Source organism: Microcebus murinus, chromosome 6, assembly GCF_040939455.1.
Source record: "Microcebus murinus isolate Inina chromosome 6, M.murinus_Inina_mat1.0, whole genome shotgun sequence".
Taxonomy (NCBI): domain Eukaryota; kingdom Metazoa; phylum Chordata; class Mammalia; order Primates; family Cheirogaleidae; genus Microcebus; species Microcebus murinus.
This window is the reverse complement of record NC_134109.1, coordinates 52553147-52571834: the sequence shown is the minus strand read 5'-3', so window position 1 is coordinate 52571834 and position 18688 is coordinate 52553147. Positions and strand designations below refer to the sequence as shown.

The window sequence follows — 18688 nt, the reverse complement described above, 5'->3', positions numbered from 1 at the left end:
GATCATATTAAGCAGTACAAAAAAGCATGCTAAAATGCAGGGATGGGGGAAATTTTTAAAAAAATAAAGAGTAGAAGAAATTTTCACAGTTCCTATTACAGAGTTTGGAAAATCCCTCATTTAACATGTCTAACCCTACTAACCCCTGAGATCCAATAAAAATAAAGCTTCCGGCTGGGTGCGGTAGCTCACGCCTATAATCCTAGCACTCTGGGAGCCGAGGGGTGAGGATGGCTCAAGGTCAGGAGTTCAAAACCAGCCTGAGCAAGAGTGAGATGCCCATCTCTACTAAAAATAGAAAGAAATTAATTGGCCAACTAAAAATATATATATATAAAAAAAAATTAGCCAGGCATAGTGGCACATGCCTGTAGTCCCAGCTACTCGAGAGGCTGAGGCAGAAGGATTGCTTGAGCCCAGGAGATTGAGGTTGCTGTGAGCTAGGCTGGTGCCACTTGGCACTCTAGCCAGGCAACAAAGTGAAACTCTGTCTCAAAAATAAATAAATAAATAAATAAAGCTTCCTTCAAGTCTTTCTGAATTCCTAACCAGACTGAAATAATTTCTCCTTCTCTGAACACTCATACTTTCAAAATGTTCTTCCTCATTCTATCCTTATTTCCATAGCTATACATTTATATTTACATATGTGTATGTAAATTAGTTATCTAATAATACTGTCTTAGTAGATTAGATTATAAATTCATTGACAACAGATTTCTTATAGAATGTATACTTTTGTTCCCAACAACACTTAATACAATGCACTAGGACATGAATCAGTATAGAAGTGTTTAGTATATGCATTAATGAAATATAATTTTCTTTACTGGAGAATTTTCAAACATGAAATGATATCTAAAACACGGTTTTCCAACCCTGGATCTATTGAAGTTTTGGATGTCATTGCACATTTGGGTGCTATTATGGGCTGCCTATATACTGTAGTATGTTTGGCAGCATCTCTGACCTCTATCCACTAAATGCTGGTAGCTTCCAGCTTTCCTTTTCACAGCTGTAATAACCATAAATGACTCTAGATATTGTGAAGTATATCCTGGGGCAGTGATTGGGGAGCAGAGATTGTTGAGAACCATTGATTTAAAAGATGAAACTGCAATTGCATAATTGCTCTTAATTTATATGGGAAATAAGCCCTCGGTGACCCTTTTGTCATACAGGTTACACTGCCTTAGATATAAAATATAAACAATGTGGGGTCCATAAATTTGATGATGTATATTTACTTGAAAAAATGAGAAAATACAAGGAGACAGAAACTTGAAATTTATAAACATTACCACGGCACATTCTTTCATAGTAAATCAATTTGATAATGATATAAACCGACACACTATTTTCAGAGTCACATAAACACCTTTGTCACTGGATTTATTTGTATGTTAAAGAAAGCAAAATTCATCCCTGACCTTTGCAAACCATCTGCCATTATGGGATTACATAGGATTAAGTGCTCAGGAATAAAGCATAATATTTTGAATATATATTGGATTAATATTTTCACATTTATGTAGACATTAATATAATTTTTAATTTAGTACTTTGTTATATTTATCTTGTTATATCAGTTGGTTGGTTTCTGCCCTTAGTAATAAGGATGATTTATTCCATTTTATCAAATATTTATTAAACAACGAGTTTTTATGTTTTTCTAACCAGAAGTTCTGTTAATAGCATACAATTAATAAGACATTGTCTTAGCCATCAAAGAATTTATATTTAATGGGAATAATCTAGCCTATAAAATAGAATAATAATAAATGAAATAATAATAAAATACTTATTTTCATGATACATACGAAAATTTTGTAGAATACATAGAGAAGTCACTCTTAGTTCAGATCTGAAGGCAGTGCAGGAGGCACCTAATAGTTTTTAAGCAGAAGGATGATGCAATCAAGAATATGTTATACAAAAGCCTCAAGAAAGGCAAGAAAACCAGCTCAAAGCCTTTTATAATACAATATGATTATGTTAAGATAATATTAAGGGTTAAAATAGTCTAGTGGTAGAAAGCTGGGAGAAAAAACACAATGAACTTGAGAAATACTAGGAGAAAAACATTAGAATTTTATGAGTGACATGATGTGAAGTTTTAGAGACAAAAAGGATTTAGATTGTTGCAGATTCTAGCTTTAGGTGGCTGAGTAGTTAAGTGTACCACTAATTTAGATTAGGATAACAGAAGTAGTAAAGGTTTTAGGGAAAAAGATAATATATTTTCTCAGTTTCCATTGGTAACAGTGCTCACAGGTAAAGCATTTTTACTGGTCTGAGTTTAGGAGCAGTAAAGATGAATATTAAGATTAGTTTTTTGTTGTTATTTTTTTTTGTCAAATGGGTTCAATAGAAGGGATGGAGGTGAAAGAGATTTGGAGAGTGGTAGTGGGAAAGCGCTTCAGATGGTTAATCAAGGTTCTTAGGTTGCCTAGAAAAGTTAAATAAGAAAGTCCTTTTTAGGCTATGAGAAGACATAGAGATTTATAAAATATTACAGGTTTGATATACTGTATATCATATAGTATGAGAACTCCAAAAAGTACACGTTTGTTTTCAACGAGTGAGAAGCTGAAATATGAGATTTCTAATTTTTGATAGCACAAGATGTTAACAAGGTTTAGGTTATCACCATGATTGTGGATAACACACGGAGTTGAGGAAGTCAGAAAATTGCTAGAAAATGTTTGCATAAATCATCCACTGAAACTTGCAGTAACCTGGGGCTATGGTAGAATTTAGAGTAGAGAAGGAATAGTTAATGTCAGTGCCTGACAAGATCTTCAGTATGGAAGAAGAGTAGAAAAATCATATTGAAAAGACTTTGAAAGAAGATGATACTTATATTGTGTTTATCCCCTAAATAGAGCAGGGCAATGATTTAGAATTTGCACTCAGCACTAAGGAGGTAAGCAGGGAATCGCTTGAGGGAAGAAATATCCTCCAGCTGGAAGAATGACAAACTTCTCAAGGGATGAAAAAAAAAATTGTTGGGAAGAATCAAAGCAGATGCAATACTTGCTCACTGATATGGACAACTCTAATTTCACTATTCCACATTCACTTCAGTGTTCTTTGGAAGCTTCTATATAAAGAACTTAAGTCAAAATGTTCTTTAAATAATAAAACCAAAGCATGAAAAACACCATAATATTCAATCTTCCCAATTAAAACAGCAGATTAGAAAAATAAATATCATAAATAGTAGAGAAGTGTGCCAAAGTTTCATAGTGCAGTTTTTTCTTTTAAAAAAAATTAAGTTCTTTAAGGCTTATATAAAGACCATCAAAACTCTATTCAAGCATGTTTCTCTGCATAATAGTGCTGAGATGTAGCTCTAGTAATAAATTGTTTTAAGATCTCTGGGATCAATAAGTAGTTGAAATGTTGGGAATATTTCAAGGCAAGATGAAGATACTGAGTGGAGGACACATTAAGGGAATTAATTATATGTATATAAGAAAAGTAATTGAGAGCAGATTATAACCAATTTTCTAACTAAATAACATAGTAGACTCATGTTTATAAAGTATTTCAATAAAAAATTGTTGTTGGATTATTAAAGGCACTGTGAAAACACAATTCAGTAGGATAGAAGAGCACAGTTTGCATTAATCTTGTGTAGGATGCATGATTTTTGCATATTCTCAAAACCCCAGAAATACTTCTCAAAACTCAGTTGCTATGACTTTCTGTGTACTTATTTTATCCTTCCAAATAGAGCATGAAATAGAGCCAGTATCATTCCCATTGCACAGCTTGAGAAACTAAAATCAAAGAGTTTCATGATTTTTCCAAAGTTGCACAATTAGAAGTTCCAAATTCAAATGCAGGTTTTACTCTTTCAGTTATAACCCAAAACAACAAACACCTTATCTTATACTTAGAGCTAAATAGTTCTTTGCAGTTTTAATTTTTTCAACTTAATTTTTCTTTCTTTTAAAACTCACATTAACACTATTAAGTGACAAGAAATGTTACTGAGGCTCACCAGTATACTAACAAGATGAAGATCGCATAAGAATAGATTAAGAAAATGAAAGTATGGATTCTACTATGAAAAGATCTCATCTCTTAGTAGTTTTTAGATGATTTATACATAAAAATAGATATAATTTTATTGGAGAATTCAGAATCTATGAGGAAAAGATTCTACCCTCAAAATACAGAGAAGCCTTTTTTCCTATATTAGTCCTTCTTTCATACAACAAGTGTTTATGGAGCACCTACTATGTGTCAGATAGTAAACAAGACATTGAAGAAAACACAAATTTCACTTACAGTTTATTTTCACTGGGGGCTGGGAGGATACACACAATAAGCAGTATGCATATTAATAATAAAATGTATATAAGCTGCTGGTAATTGAAATACAATAGAATAAAATAAAAGAGAGAAAAGTAATTTTAAAAGGGGATGCTGCAATTTTAAATAAGGCCAAGCCTTAATGGGAATGTGGGATTTTGTGAGAACCTACAGGAATGAATGTAATGAGTCGTGCCACACATGAGTAAAGAAGATTCCAGACAGAGCAAACAGCAAACACAAAGGTCCTGAGGATGGGGCAGGCCTTATATGTCCCGGAAGAGAGAAGGACGGTGGAAAGGAATAAAACAGGAAAAGAGGAATAGGAGACGAGATAGAGAGTTAAGCAGGAGGGGTGGATATAGCAGGCCTTATCATCTAGCTCCTTGCAGCCCATTTTAATCAATGTGGCCTTTACTCTGAATGACATAAGAAACCATCTGATGTCTTTTAGCTGAAATAATAGTCACTCATTTTAACTCATTTTAACAGGCTTAATTAGTTCATAATAGACTAAAGGGGGCAAGGGAAGAAGCAGGAATATAGCTACAGATTGCTGCAATAATCCGAACAAGTCAGTCCGGAGTTTCCAGTTAGAATAGTTATAGTGGAGATGAAGAGAGTGGCTAGATGTTGCTTAAATTTTGAAGCTGTCGAGAGAAGATAATGGACTGCATGCAGGTTTTGAGAGAAAGGCAGGAGTCAAAAATTATTCCAAATTTTTTGGCCTGAAGAATTGGAAGGATGAAGCTACTAACATTAAATGAGGTGGTTAAAGATAAAGGACTTTCATTTAGGCTCTGAATGCTTCTTGCCGATAATAACATTTTAAGATAACCTGCCTTTTTGTGTCTTGACATTTGTTTTTCTTATTGTTGGTTTAGCTCCAAGTTATTTCAAACCACCTCATGCATTATGTCATATGAATATTAAATATCTCCATTCTTTTCATATTTCTTCAGTATGATCCCATAATAAATGAATAACTATATTTTAACTCATGTTTTCTGTTTCAGTTTGAAAAGCTCTGATAATTTAAGGCTTACCAGGGAATCAGCCCCTCTCCACCACACCTGCCTTTTACCTTTATTTTAGCCATTGATTTAGCAATTTTTAGAGACTAGTGAAATGTTAACTGGCCGATTTTAAGTCTCACAAAACCTCTAAAGGATAAAATGCATAGAGGGATACAGGTGGCTCTTTAATAAGTTAAAAACAATATATTTGACTTTTTTCCTTACATTCATTAAAGGACAGTATTGAATTGGGGAAATAAGAGAACTTTTTAAAAGGCTCTAGTTATGAGATAGCAGGAGACAAATGACACAAAAGAAGGATGGAAGACATTGAAGTTAAGTGAGCTCCTATCCAATTATTGAATAGTTGAGTCCTTTGGTAATGTCATATAGCCTAATTGATCCTCAGCTTTCATAATAATTATGATGTGTTTGTTTTGCTTTTTAGAGGCATGAATACAATAATGTATGCAAAAAAATTCAAAGACACCTGAAAAATAGTAAGTGCTAAAATAATGTAAGTTTTTAAATTCCCACTCCTTCAACATAGACCCAATAAGTAGAAAAAGATTTAGATAAAAAAGAGTTAGATAGTACATCCTATATACCCCCCCATATGAACCAGTTATACTTCATCCCTCCTCTTCATGATGCTTTGTTTACCTTTCATAAAACTTATTTACATCTCTGCTACAAATCATTTCACTAATTGTCATTTCTACATATCTAGAGGCAGAACTCTTATATCTACAATTTTCAGCACAATTATTTTTCCATAAACATTCAAAAAAAATGAAGCAAATGTCAGAGAATATTTACTACCACTTGTTCTTATTATGCTAAACAACCATGGACACTTTATTTTCACATTTTATCTTATTTTTTAACTTGAAAATTGTTCCAGATTATCTTTTAAAAATTAACTGAAGAAACTAAAAGTGCTTGTACATCCATCTTTGCCTACCACTGTACTTTTAAAGGTTGGAGTTAGAAGAAAATGGTGATAGAGTAGATATAGTTAACCTTAAATCACTGAGTCTGATTAATTAAATATACTTTTATAATTTTAATAAATCAGAGAAAAAAATACCAATATAAAGTCAGAAAACAAATGTAATTTTTCTATGTCAATGACAATTTTTTTTTTTTTTTTTTTGAGACAGAGTCTCGTTTGTTGCCCAGCCTAGAGTGAGTGCCATGGCGTCAGCCTAGCTCACAGCAACCTCAAACTCCTGGGCTCAAGCAATCCTACTGCCTCAGCCTTCCGAGTAGCTGGGACTACAGGCATGCGCCACCATGCCTGGCTAATTTTTCCTATATATATTAGTTGGCCAATTAATTTCTTTCTATTTATAGTAGAGATGGGGTCTCACTCTTGCTCAGGCTGGTTTCGAACTCCTGACCTCCAGCGATCTGCCCACCTCAGCCTCCCAGAGTGCTAGGATTACAGGCGTGAGCCGCCGCGCCCGACCTCAATGACAAATTTAATATTGTGGCTTTCAGGCAAACACAGAAATCAAATTTCTTAATTCAATGTTAAGTTATAGATAGTAAAGAACAGATTCTGAAAATATTAAGAAAATTATACATATTTTAGATTAACTATTTTCCACAGAATATACTGTGAACAGTTATTTAATTCTCAAAAGCAATGCTTCTAAAAGTTTTATAAAGTAATTTTGATAAAATCAGCCCAAAAGAACCATATGAGTGCTACAATAATTTCCATTTATTGCTGTTAGCCACAACATTTTGTGATAATTTTCCAAGACTTTATGAATTCCAAAATGTATACCCTTTGAACTGAATTTAAATCAGGAATAATCACGCTGATAACTTACAACTCTATAACTCAAATCCTATCTCTATGCTAACTTGGAAAATTTGACCAAAATTTAACTATCTTTGCCATCTATTATGTTACAATTTGTTAATAATAGACATAATATTCAAGAAAAAGTAATTACTGTAATTTAATGCCAAGTTTGTTCTCATTTTTTATAGCAAAAGTAATATAAAGGACATCAAAATATATTTTCTCCAAAACTATATTCCTCACATTCAATAACAGACCCTTCACAATCTAGTGTAAATTTATGTTTTTAGATTGAGCAATTATTTGTTGCTAAAATTAAAAATATATGCATATTTGGACAACATAGTTTTCACTTTTAACTCAGCATCTCATTGAAAATAAATTGTTTTAATAGAAAAATATGATACAGATTACATGAGAGCCCTGCAAAATAATAAGAACAAACACAGAAGGATTCTTAAGAGGAAAATAAACAGGAAAAGCAAATTCTTATATATCAAAATTTTATCTACATCTAGCTGTGCCTTTCCACCCTCTACCACCAGAAGGGACTGCAATCAGACCCTGTCTTTACTAATGCTTTTTCTTAGGCTATGTACCAACACAGCAATTTCTGAGAAAATAGCTTGTTTATAGGAGCAGAAATGAGAGATTGATGGAGTAATAGAGGAAAGGAGGGGAAGCTAATGAATTGGTGCATTGTTGACTTAGCTACCACTGAGTATGATTGGTTCTCAATACTGCTGGGACCTGTCAGAAGCCTTAGGAATAGTATCTCAGAACCATGGCTCCCCAGTGATGAAAAAGGGAAACATTTATTTGTCACCCACTTTCCTCATGCATAAAGGATTGTTCTATGGGACATTAACATTTTAGTACTTCCAAGTTGTGCATGTGTAAAAGACATAAATGTCCCACAAGATCTCTTGCTATGGTATCGGAGAAGAACCAAGGCAAGAAGGAAGAGGTGCGGAGTATGTGCTTGGTATGAGAAACTCTCAGATTTTACCCACTCAAAATTAGTTGCCACAGCTTTGCTGCTGGTAATGAGATGAGTCCAAGAGGATTTGAAGTGCTTTAAGGAGGTATTTTCTTCAGTATACCCCGTGCCTCACTTAGAAATGTACTGTGCTCTCCACAAACCACAATTCACCCTATATCCCCTTTAGCAGACCTGAAATCTATGATGTTTTCGTAAATACGATTACTGTGACAAATTCTAATTTCTGTTCCTGCAGCCTACCCTGAATCCTTGACTGATATTTCACCAATAACTTTGTTCTTCACAGTGTGTTCTCGGTTTTTTGACCTCTATTTCCTATATCAGCTAGTTAAGTGTTTTTGTCTGGTAATGTGAGTCAAAAAATCTTCTCAATTACCTTGCTTTTTGGGGGCCATGGTTGCTACAAGTACAGGCCAATAGGAGTCATGTTGAATGGGGCCCATTTCACAGCCATTTCTTGCTTCCTAGATGAATGTATTTTTTAGGATGTAGTACAATGTATTACTTTCTGTCCCCCCAAGGAGAATATAGTTAACTCTTCAATTATCCTACATATATCTAGAATCATATACCTATAATCTAAGAAGACAGTAACTAAAATACTACTTTAAGAAAACAAATGGAAGTTATAAGACATTTCTTTAGTACATAGTAATTTGGTATGATATTTTCTTAGCCAATAGGAAGAATCGTTCAACTAAAAGTTAGTAGATGAGCTTCTAAAAATGGTATTAACAAATTGGTTTATTACCCTATATAAATACATTAGAAAGAGCCTCAAAGCAAAGAACAGGGGTTTTATAATTCATGTAAGGGAAATTTATATTTTTCAACGCTTCTACATTACTACTCTGATTAAATGATTTGTTTTTGTTCTTGTTGTTTTCCCTTTCAGAATACAATTAGATACACTAAAGGCATATAAGAATATCTTCTGATTTCATGGAAATTTTGTCATAATTATTGGGTGAGCTAAAACAACATTAAACTTGTTAATTGATTTTTGCTATCCCATAGGATTATCATTTATCCTAATTTAGTAAAGACACCAGGTGGCTTTATTTCATTTATTAGAAATGGATGTTATTCACTCTTCTGTGATGTACCTGGGGCATTGAGCTTTGGAATAAGGTTTGTGAATTGAATTATAATCACAATATAATTGTTCTCCAGTATACCTTCTTAGGAGTATAATTTATTTCCTATAATAAATAACATGAAAACATATTTTTATATAGAAACTTCCTTTTAAGGATAATCAAAATAACATGATTGAAATGCCTACTATGTGACATGGACTGACCTAGATTCTGGGAGAAAACAATGACTGCAACTTGGTCTTTTGTCCTGTCTAGAAAAAAATTTCAATTCTTTTTGTAAACTTACTAGCATCTTTGCACTACAATTTTATGACATTATAACATACCATTTTATTTTGTTTTCTGTAACACATGTTGAATTTGAGATTAGTATGCTAGATTTACTAATTTTTAATAATGATATTTTCTCCTAGACATGTGCAACCAAAACAAGCATCATTTTATCTGTTCTGTAGCCACATCCAAATAAATAGCAAGCTCTGTCCATCTGTCTCTATTTGTGCCTTTGAATCAATTGTGTTGATTTTATCCTCCTTCTTATCAGGCTAGTGCAGGTCCTCATGCTTTGTAGCAGGCCATCAGTGTCCGCTTTAGGAAAACATTCTCTATTTTCTCCCTAATGCACATCATGGCCATCCTAGTTTTCCTGGAACACTCCTAGTTTTGCCTGTTGAAATTATTGAGAGAGAAGTCCCTTTCACTCTCAAAAAATGATCCAATTAGGGGTTAAGTTGGAAGTCCATCTCACCTGGAATGATATTATAGTCAAGTGGGTAACTTTATCCTTTTCAAAGTTTTTCAACAACTAAGACAAAGAATCTTATGCAGGATACAAAGTCTTCTATAATTTTACCACAATCTACCTTTTTAAAACTTTATTTAATATGTATTCTAAATTTTAAACCTACCTAAGTCATTCTTCATCTTTAATGATTTTGATGGTTGACTCAAATTTCTTGATTTTAAGCTGTCTTTCCTGATCACTTCCATATTTACTTTGAACCACAGTGAATATTCTTTTGTCACTCATCTACTACTTGGTAGCAATCATGATATTCCCTTCTAGTAAAGTTAGTTCTAATAACAGCATTTGGCTACCTCACATGTTCTGATAGGTGACATTATTGAGTAGTGTTTAATAGTGTGGACTCTAGTGTCATAATGGCCTAAGTTTGAATACTAGATATTCAATGTGTTCTAACACTTAAGCTCTTTATTTCCTTTTATTATAAGACATTTTCAAAGCAATAAAACGTTATTTATTAAATAGGAAAAGGGTTAGGGAACAGAAAGAAATGCTAGAAACCAAACAACATTGGATAATACTTTAAAAAATACTACCCACTCCCAATACCACTGTTCTCCTTCTATGGTCTTACCTTCAGGCAATTTGCCATCTAATGTATAAGAGAAGCATGTACACAGATTAATTTCAGTGTGATATCTCCAACCTGGGTAGAGTGGCATTTGATTGGGTGGTGCCCATTTCATATCAGCCAGAGACAAAACAACCCCTTGTTTACCCCACCTTGCCTTTTGGTTTGTGCCCATGCCTGGATACAAGGAAAAATAAATTCAGTGTAATAGGAGCTATAATAAAGCAAAGTACAGGTAAAATAAAGGGCAGGTATTAGGACTCAGGCATCTTTCTATATCTCAAACCTAAGATAATAGCTGAAAAAATAATGTTATGCATAAATATTTGATGGGTAAATTAATCGAATGAGTTGACTTTGATGAATAATTAATGTAAATAATATTTTTTTACTTTATGTCAGATATTTCTGTTTTAATATCTCAAACATTTTAATGATGATAAATGGAGTTATGGAGTACTCTACAACTTATAAAGCAGGATTACTATTTATTTTCCAATTCATTATCAGATTCATTATTTTAGTATTTTAATTTATTTCAACCAGGCTGGATAAGCTAATAAATAGTCTAAACAGCACCAATTTAATGCATACAGATAAAAATAACCTTTGTAATAAAATCTCAAAATATTTATCCAAAATATTTGATGAGTTAATTATTGAAAATTACTATACCATATGTAAATAACTATACATCATGAGCCAATCCCACAAACTCACATATCTTTGCAAAAGAGTCTTTTTTTCCTGAGACATCAATATATGTGGTAATTTTGATGTAAGCATCTTAAAATTTCTGTCATATAGATCTGTGGCTCCCAGCCCCCAGGCTGCCTCCCACTGCCCCTGTATTGTCCATGGAAAAACTGTCTTCCCTGAAACTGGTCCCAGGTGCCAAAAATGTTGGGGACTGCTGATCTAGATGATATACTTTGGATTTCTTAATCATTTCTGAACAAAAATTATTTGGTAATAGTTCAAAAGAAATAGTTTCCTTACAAGAAATGAAACAAACATCTACAAAGTTTAAGAAAATAAAACAGTCTGAAAGTATAAGTCTTTTTATTCGTGAGCCTGTCAAGAATTCTCCTTGTCCCATTTTACTTGTTTGGTTCTTTTTACATCACTCTATATTTATACAAAGCAACATCTGTACATTTAAGAGACACAATTCAAAAATGTCAAAGGAAAAACTCCCTGACAATTTAAAAGTGTCCCAGAAGGAAAAATTTGAAATGTTATCTTTGATCTCTTCCTAAAAGCAATTTTTTAACTGACTTTTTTCTTTGAAGTGCTTCTTCTCAGGTCCCAAATGAAATAATATTTGCAGATAAAGCAAGGTAGGGAAAAATACAAAGTGAGTAGAAATATATTAATGCAAATTTAGGAATAACAAACACATGGACATACACACTAGTCCTGTCATGTACATTTAGGAGACAGTTTGGTAGTTACTATAAGCCCTGGCAGGTGTTTATTAAAGGTATTTTGAAAGCCTATTTAAAAAATGAGAAAGGAATAGCAAAAGAGTCAAGAGTCCAAGTCATGTCAGATTAAAGGATGAAGTTCCCCACAAAGCTCTTCAGCTTCCTATGTGGGTGTTTGGAAGTCAATCACGCAGGGGGTTAGTGAGTTCAACTCAGATCTATATAGGCCATTAAATAGAAACTGGTCAGAAAAGCAAATATCTGGGTAAGCAGGTTTATCAGCATTCAAGGCAGATAAGAGGCAGCTGTGAGTTTGACTAGGAAAAAAAAAACAGGGAAAGTACAGATGTAATCGGGATCACAAAAATAGAAACTCCCGACAGCATGAGAAAATCAGGCACCAGGATTACCTATGCCAGTGAGCAATGAGAATGATGGGTGTAAAAGAGTGCAGGAAACATAATAAAAAAAACCCTGTGAACACAGTACTTTCAGCAAGGCTTGATTCAATGAGGTGGTTTTCTGCTTTCTGCCCTGGTTTATGGTCTGAAGAGCTGTTATTATATGACCAGCGGCAGGATATATCCAGATGAAAAGGATCAGGTGAAGTTTGAGTTTCACCATATATATAAGTTTCACCTGCCTCAGCTAATTTCTTGATTTATTTGTAGATGTGTATTTCTTGAATGAGGTTCCCATCTCTTCTCTTTGATACTGAAGTAATCAATATAAACAAAAAGCAATTTGGGTTCTGTAAAGATATTTTAATTACTTAACCAAATTAAAAAAATACATCCATATGTTCAAATATTTAATAACTTTATTTCATTGCTTAGTGCAGCAGAGGGTATGCTAGGTACTCACTAAACATTGTGTAATCCCCTCCCCCATCCTCCTGGGCACACAGCAAGATTACATTTCTTGGTTTCTTTCAATTAGATATGTCCAGATTTCTGAGCCCTAGGCAATGAAATATGAGTGAAAATTATGTGTCTTTTTCAGATCACGCTTTATACAGTGGCTATGCTTCCTCCATGTTCTTTCCACTCCTCTTCCAGCCGGATGAAAACTACATATAAGACTGTAAATTGACACTGTACAATGAGATAGCCACTAACCACCTGTGACTACTTATATTTAAAGTAATTAAAATTAAATTCAATTTTAATTCAGTTTCTCAGTCATACTAGCCTCATTTTAGATGCTCAGTAGCCACATATGTAGTGGTTATTACCATTATAAAACAAAGAACTAAATAAGACCCATCATTGGATCTAGCAATCCCACTATCTAAAGGAAAATAAGTCATTTTTATCAAAAAAGCACCTGCACCAGAATGTTTATCACAGCACAATTCACAATTGCAAAGATACAGAATCAACCCAAGTGCCCATCTGAGTGGATAAAGAAAACATGGGAGTAACTACACATCATCAGGGAAATGCAAATCAAAACTACAATGAGATATCACTTAACTCCAGTGAGAATAGCCTTTATCAAAAAGTCTCCAAATAACAAATGCTGGCATGGATGTGGAGAGAGAGGAACACTCCTACACTGCTGGTGGGACTGCAAACTAGTCCAACCTCTGTGGAAAGCAATATGGAGATACCTTAAAGCGATACAAGTGAATCTACCATTTGATCCAGCAATCCCATTGCTGGGCATCTACCCAAAAGATCCAATGACACTCTACAAAAAAGACACCTGCACTCGAATGTTTATAGCAGCACAATTCATAATTGCAAGGCTGTGGAAACAGCCCCCAAGTGTCCATCAATCCAAGAATGGATTAATAAAATGCGGTATATGTATACCATGGAGTACTATTCAGCTCTAAGAAACAATGGTGATATAGTACATCTTATATTTTCCTGGTTAGAGCTGGAACCCATATTACTAAGTGAAGTATCCCAAGAATGGAAAAACAAGCACCACATATACTCACCAGCAAACTGGTATTAGCTGAGTAGCACCTAAGTGGACACATAGGTACTACAGTAATAGGGTATTGGGGAGGGGGGAGGGGAGAAGGGGACAGGCATATACATACATAATGAGTGATATGTGCACCATCTGGGGGATGGTCATGCTGGAGAATCAGACTTGTGGGGGGAGGGGGGAAAGGGCATTTATTGAAACCTTAAAATGTGTACCCCCATAATACGCCGAAATAGAAATAAAAAAAAAAGAAAACATGGGGTACATACACACACACACACACACACACCATGGAGTAATAGTCCTAAAAAATGAAATAATGTCTTTTGTAGCAACTTGAGTGGAACTGGAGACCACTATCTAGACTCACAGGGGTCCTCAAACTACGGCCCGCGGGGCCACATGCAGCCCGCCGAGGACATTTATCTGGCCCACCAGAGTGTTTTTGCAGCCGCTGCCTGTCCTGCTTAGCAGCCAACTCATCCTGAGCCCACAGTGCGCATGTGTGGAATGTACACCGCACTCTCCAATGGCCCTCCAACGGTCTGAGGGACAGTGAACTGGCCCCCTGTTTTAAAAGTTTGAGGACCCCTGAATTCTAGAGTGATGTATATGAGGAATGGAAAAACAAATGCCACATGTTCTCACTTTTAAATGAGAGTTAAACAATAAGCATATATGGTCATAAAGTGGTACAATGGATATTCAAAACTAAGAAAGGTGAGGGTTGGAAGAGGGTGACAGATGATAAAAAACCACCACCCACTGAGTTCATTGTACACTATTCTGTTGATGAGCACACTAAAAGCCCTGACTTCAGCATTACACAATTCATCATGTAACAAAAATACTCTACCTACTAAATCTATTAAAGTTTTTAAAAATATTCTGCTAAAAGAAAAAAATAAAAACATCATTGTAGAAAGTTCTACTGGCAGTACTACCTGGATGAAGGGGAAGCAGAAATATAAAAATAGTCTGAGTGCCTGAATCACCAGAAGGAAAGTCATATACAAACTACTACGATCTATTTGGGACTCTTTAGTGAGTGAAAAATAAAGTTCCCCTGTTTTTGAGACATTCTACTATCTGGGGTTTATATCATTGCAGCTGCTAATTATCCTAAGCAGTACAATTAATAAACTATGTTCATGGAAAATGGAGTTCCAATTAACCCAAAGGGTAACAGTACATCTCCAGATACAAGCCTGGGTTGGCAACCAGGGAACAGGATAGTATTTAATTTTCATGACAGACAATGTATGACACTCTGGTAGATGAAGGCCTTTCTAACCAGTGTAACTTCAGCTTCCATGTGGGATAGATATCGAGTAAGTTAAGGCAGTTCAGAATTTGAGTGCAATTAGAAATTTATTTCTCTTACACAGAATAAGAGTTTTTCATAATTAATGTGGGAAGCTGCTGCTTCATCTACAGGCTGCTGTCTACTTCAAGATAGAAATTGATGCTATATAATTTCTTCAAGACAGTAAGCAATAGATTTATACCCCCAAAATCTAGGAAATGTTAAAGGAAGAGAACATCTAAACATTCTCTGAGATGTATCAAATTAATTCAATGAAAGAGCTTAGACAAGGATCTTGACTATTTATTAGAAAAGCTCTCTGACATTTGCCAAGGGAGTACATTTCATGTTGGCATTCTTTGTCCTGGGTATTGAAATTATAGTTTGGTCTTTGGCCAACAACAGAGAAGACTGCTTATGTGAAGTAATGCCGCAAAGATACAAACTACCCCTCATCTTATTCTTATTCGTACACACACACAAAAAAAAGATAGTGCATAGAAGAAGCAGTAAAAAGAATGTGAAAAAGTGCATCTTTTTTATTGTACTGGAAGAAAAAAATTCAATTGAGGTATAAATCTTCAGAGGATGAAAAATAACAGATTTTATTCAGACAGAGTGAATTATTTTTTTTTCAGAGTTTACTGCAAGGAAAGTAATAAAAAAATGTGAAGAGGCTTTCATGTGATCTTATGAAATAGGGAAAAAATCACTCTTGAACCTCTAAGCAGTGATATGCAGAAGAGTAATTTATTCTATGAGCCTTTTACTTTAGGCCAGAAGGTACACTTGTAATAGCTGCTTCATCTTAACCTCAGGATTTTGCAGCTCATGGACTTTTGTATTGACATTAATGAACATCCTAGGCAAGGTAAAATACTCATCAACACAGAGACATCTTGGTTTTTTAGAAAATGAACAAGGAGAGCTCTCTGGATGAGAATTAACTGTGGGTGCCTTGAGAATTAACTGCTGTAATGGTGAGTCTTAATTGATTGGGGGAAAAAATATTTTGCAGGTGATGATGTGGGAAATTACCATACTATATCAAGTCATCTCTAAATTTCATTATTCTTTTTTTTTCACTTGTTGTCACTTAAGCAATGAGTGATGAATACTATAGTACATTGGTAATTAGAAAGCAGAAACCTTGGGACAGAATCCAGTTCATTAGCAAAGTAACTATTTCTTAACAGAGATAATACTGCAAAGAAGTGTAATTAATAGTACTAAAATAACTGACAATAAGAATCAGAATTTTCTGAGAATAATACATACACTAGTAATCGGTACTTTTTGCCCTTTCATAGGTAGGTGCTATCTACAATGTGTAGCATACTAACTACTCTGCCCCTAACTCTAACTGCTTATATGCCTGAATAAAGGTATGAAACAAGACATTGAATTAGCACTTTGTTTCTTAATGACCTCAGTGCCAAGTACACACACTTGTTTGGCAGATTCAGTGGGTAGCAAAAATTGAGCAGCTTTGGCCCTTCATGGGCCATATATCTTTCTAGACCATGAGCCTGATAATGCCAATATATATTTTACCATGAATATTAAAGAAACAGAATTTTTCCCTGCATCTATAAGGGTAGAGCAACACTAAATGATCCATGTTAAACAACTATGTGCTTAAGTAAAATTATTACCTCCAGCCATAGGAGTACAACAACAATAAATGATCCATGTTACCCAGCTATACTTGCTGTGGCCAGAATTGGACAAAAAGATCATGTTCTGCCATGTTGTCTGCCAGAATCCTATTGCATGAATCCTATTGCAGAATGTATATGTTAGACAAATGGTTACTAATGAATCCTATTGTAGAATGTGTGCTGGACAAGTGGTTACAATTAATATCAGAGGTTGAGAAAAAAGGATTCAGAAAAGTATGCTGAAAATTTACATAGCAACAAAAGTAGAGCATAAGTCAGTGTTTTTGACATTCTGTATTGTAAAATTCCATTTGGATTTTAGGAATAAAATGGTGGTGTTTGGTAGGATAAAATATTATTGTCATGAACTTGTCATAAAAGGAGACCAGAAATGGTGCTATTCTATTATTTCTCTTTGCTGTTTTGTGAATATAATTTCAATATAAATATCTTGAGACATTCAGCCCTCTCTCTACACCATTCCCATGGAATAATAAACCTCCATAGTTGAACACCTCTGCATCTGTGTGATGGATATCATTTAATTAAAGCAGGGACCAGATTTCTATAGGAAGATGCAAATTTTTCAAGCAACATGGCATTACTTGCTTTCATAGATACAATTTAGGTCCTTGTTATTTGGAAAACAACAATTCTTAAGTGAGCGTTATTTAAAAAGTTGGGAAAAGATTGACCTGTAAGGCAATTGATTATGTAAATTTCTACAGCTTTGGATAAACTGGGCTCATTTCTTGAAGATTATCATAATAAGAAGCTTCCTTGAAACTATTAGTATTGCTTACTTTAAAGCCTGGCTTTCTGAAAAGCTGGTCATCAGATCCTGTTTGTTGTTCTTGTCTAGATGACATTTCTCCACTATGACCTTGCCCTGCAATAAACACAGCTGTAGTAGTTGAATGTAAATTTGTTCATAGCCAGCTCTAATCTGGCTGTACTTTGTCTCTGAATTGGCTGATTATTAGATGCTTTTCCCCAAATCTTCATTTTCCTGAGCCATCCAAATGCAAATAAAAGAATAACAAGAGTTTGCATACTGGGAGGCCGGCGGATTGCTTGAGGTCAGGAGTTCGAAACCAGCCTGAGCAAGAGTGAGACCCTGTCTCTACAATAAATCGAAAGAAATTCATTGGCCAACTTATATATATAGAAAAAATTAGCCAGGCATGGTGGTACATGCCTGTAGTCCCAGCTACTCAGGAGGCTGAGGCAGGAGGATTGCTTGAGCCCAGGAGTTTGAGGTTGCTGTGAGCTAGGCTGACGCCATGGCACTCACCCTAGCCTGGGCAACAAAGTGAGATTCTGTCTCCAAAAAAAAGAAGAGTTTGCATACACACACACACACCATAAAAATGTGGAATGCAGGCTATATTATTATTTTATGTATATTACAGGCATGAGACACAAATTCCTATATCTATTGTATAGTTCATTGGAATCTGGCAAGATTAGGGGTTAGGTCTAAATTTCTGAAGCATAATCTACTGAAATATTTATACAGCTGTTAACTCTACAAGTCTCTCACTTGAACTGAATGGATCATACTGTATGTTTTTTTTAAGTAATGTTGTATGCTATGATTCCCCTTGTAACCTAGTAGAATAAGATTAGATATAGGAGCCATAGAAAAGAATGCCATAATCCTGAACCCAGAATTTCACCTATCTAGTTTTAAGGATGTTGAGAGGAAAAGCCCAATGG

General features: G+C 34.6%; 1 non-coding gene across 1 annotated transcript; it reads left to right on the top strand.

Moving 5' to 3' along the window:
• The first annotated feature begins 10699 nt into the window (after window positions 1-10699).
• On the top strand, window positions 10700-10835 carry LOC142871783 (small nucleolar RNA SNORA48). The gene has a single exon (XR_012919971.1). It is a non-coding gene; the product is annotated as a small nucleolar RNA SNORA48 (small nucleolar RNA).
• Window positions 10836-18688: the final 7853 nt, after the last annotated feature.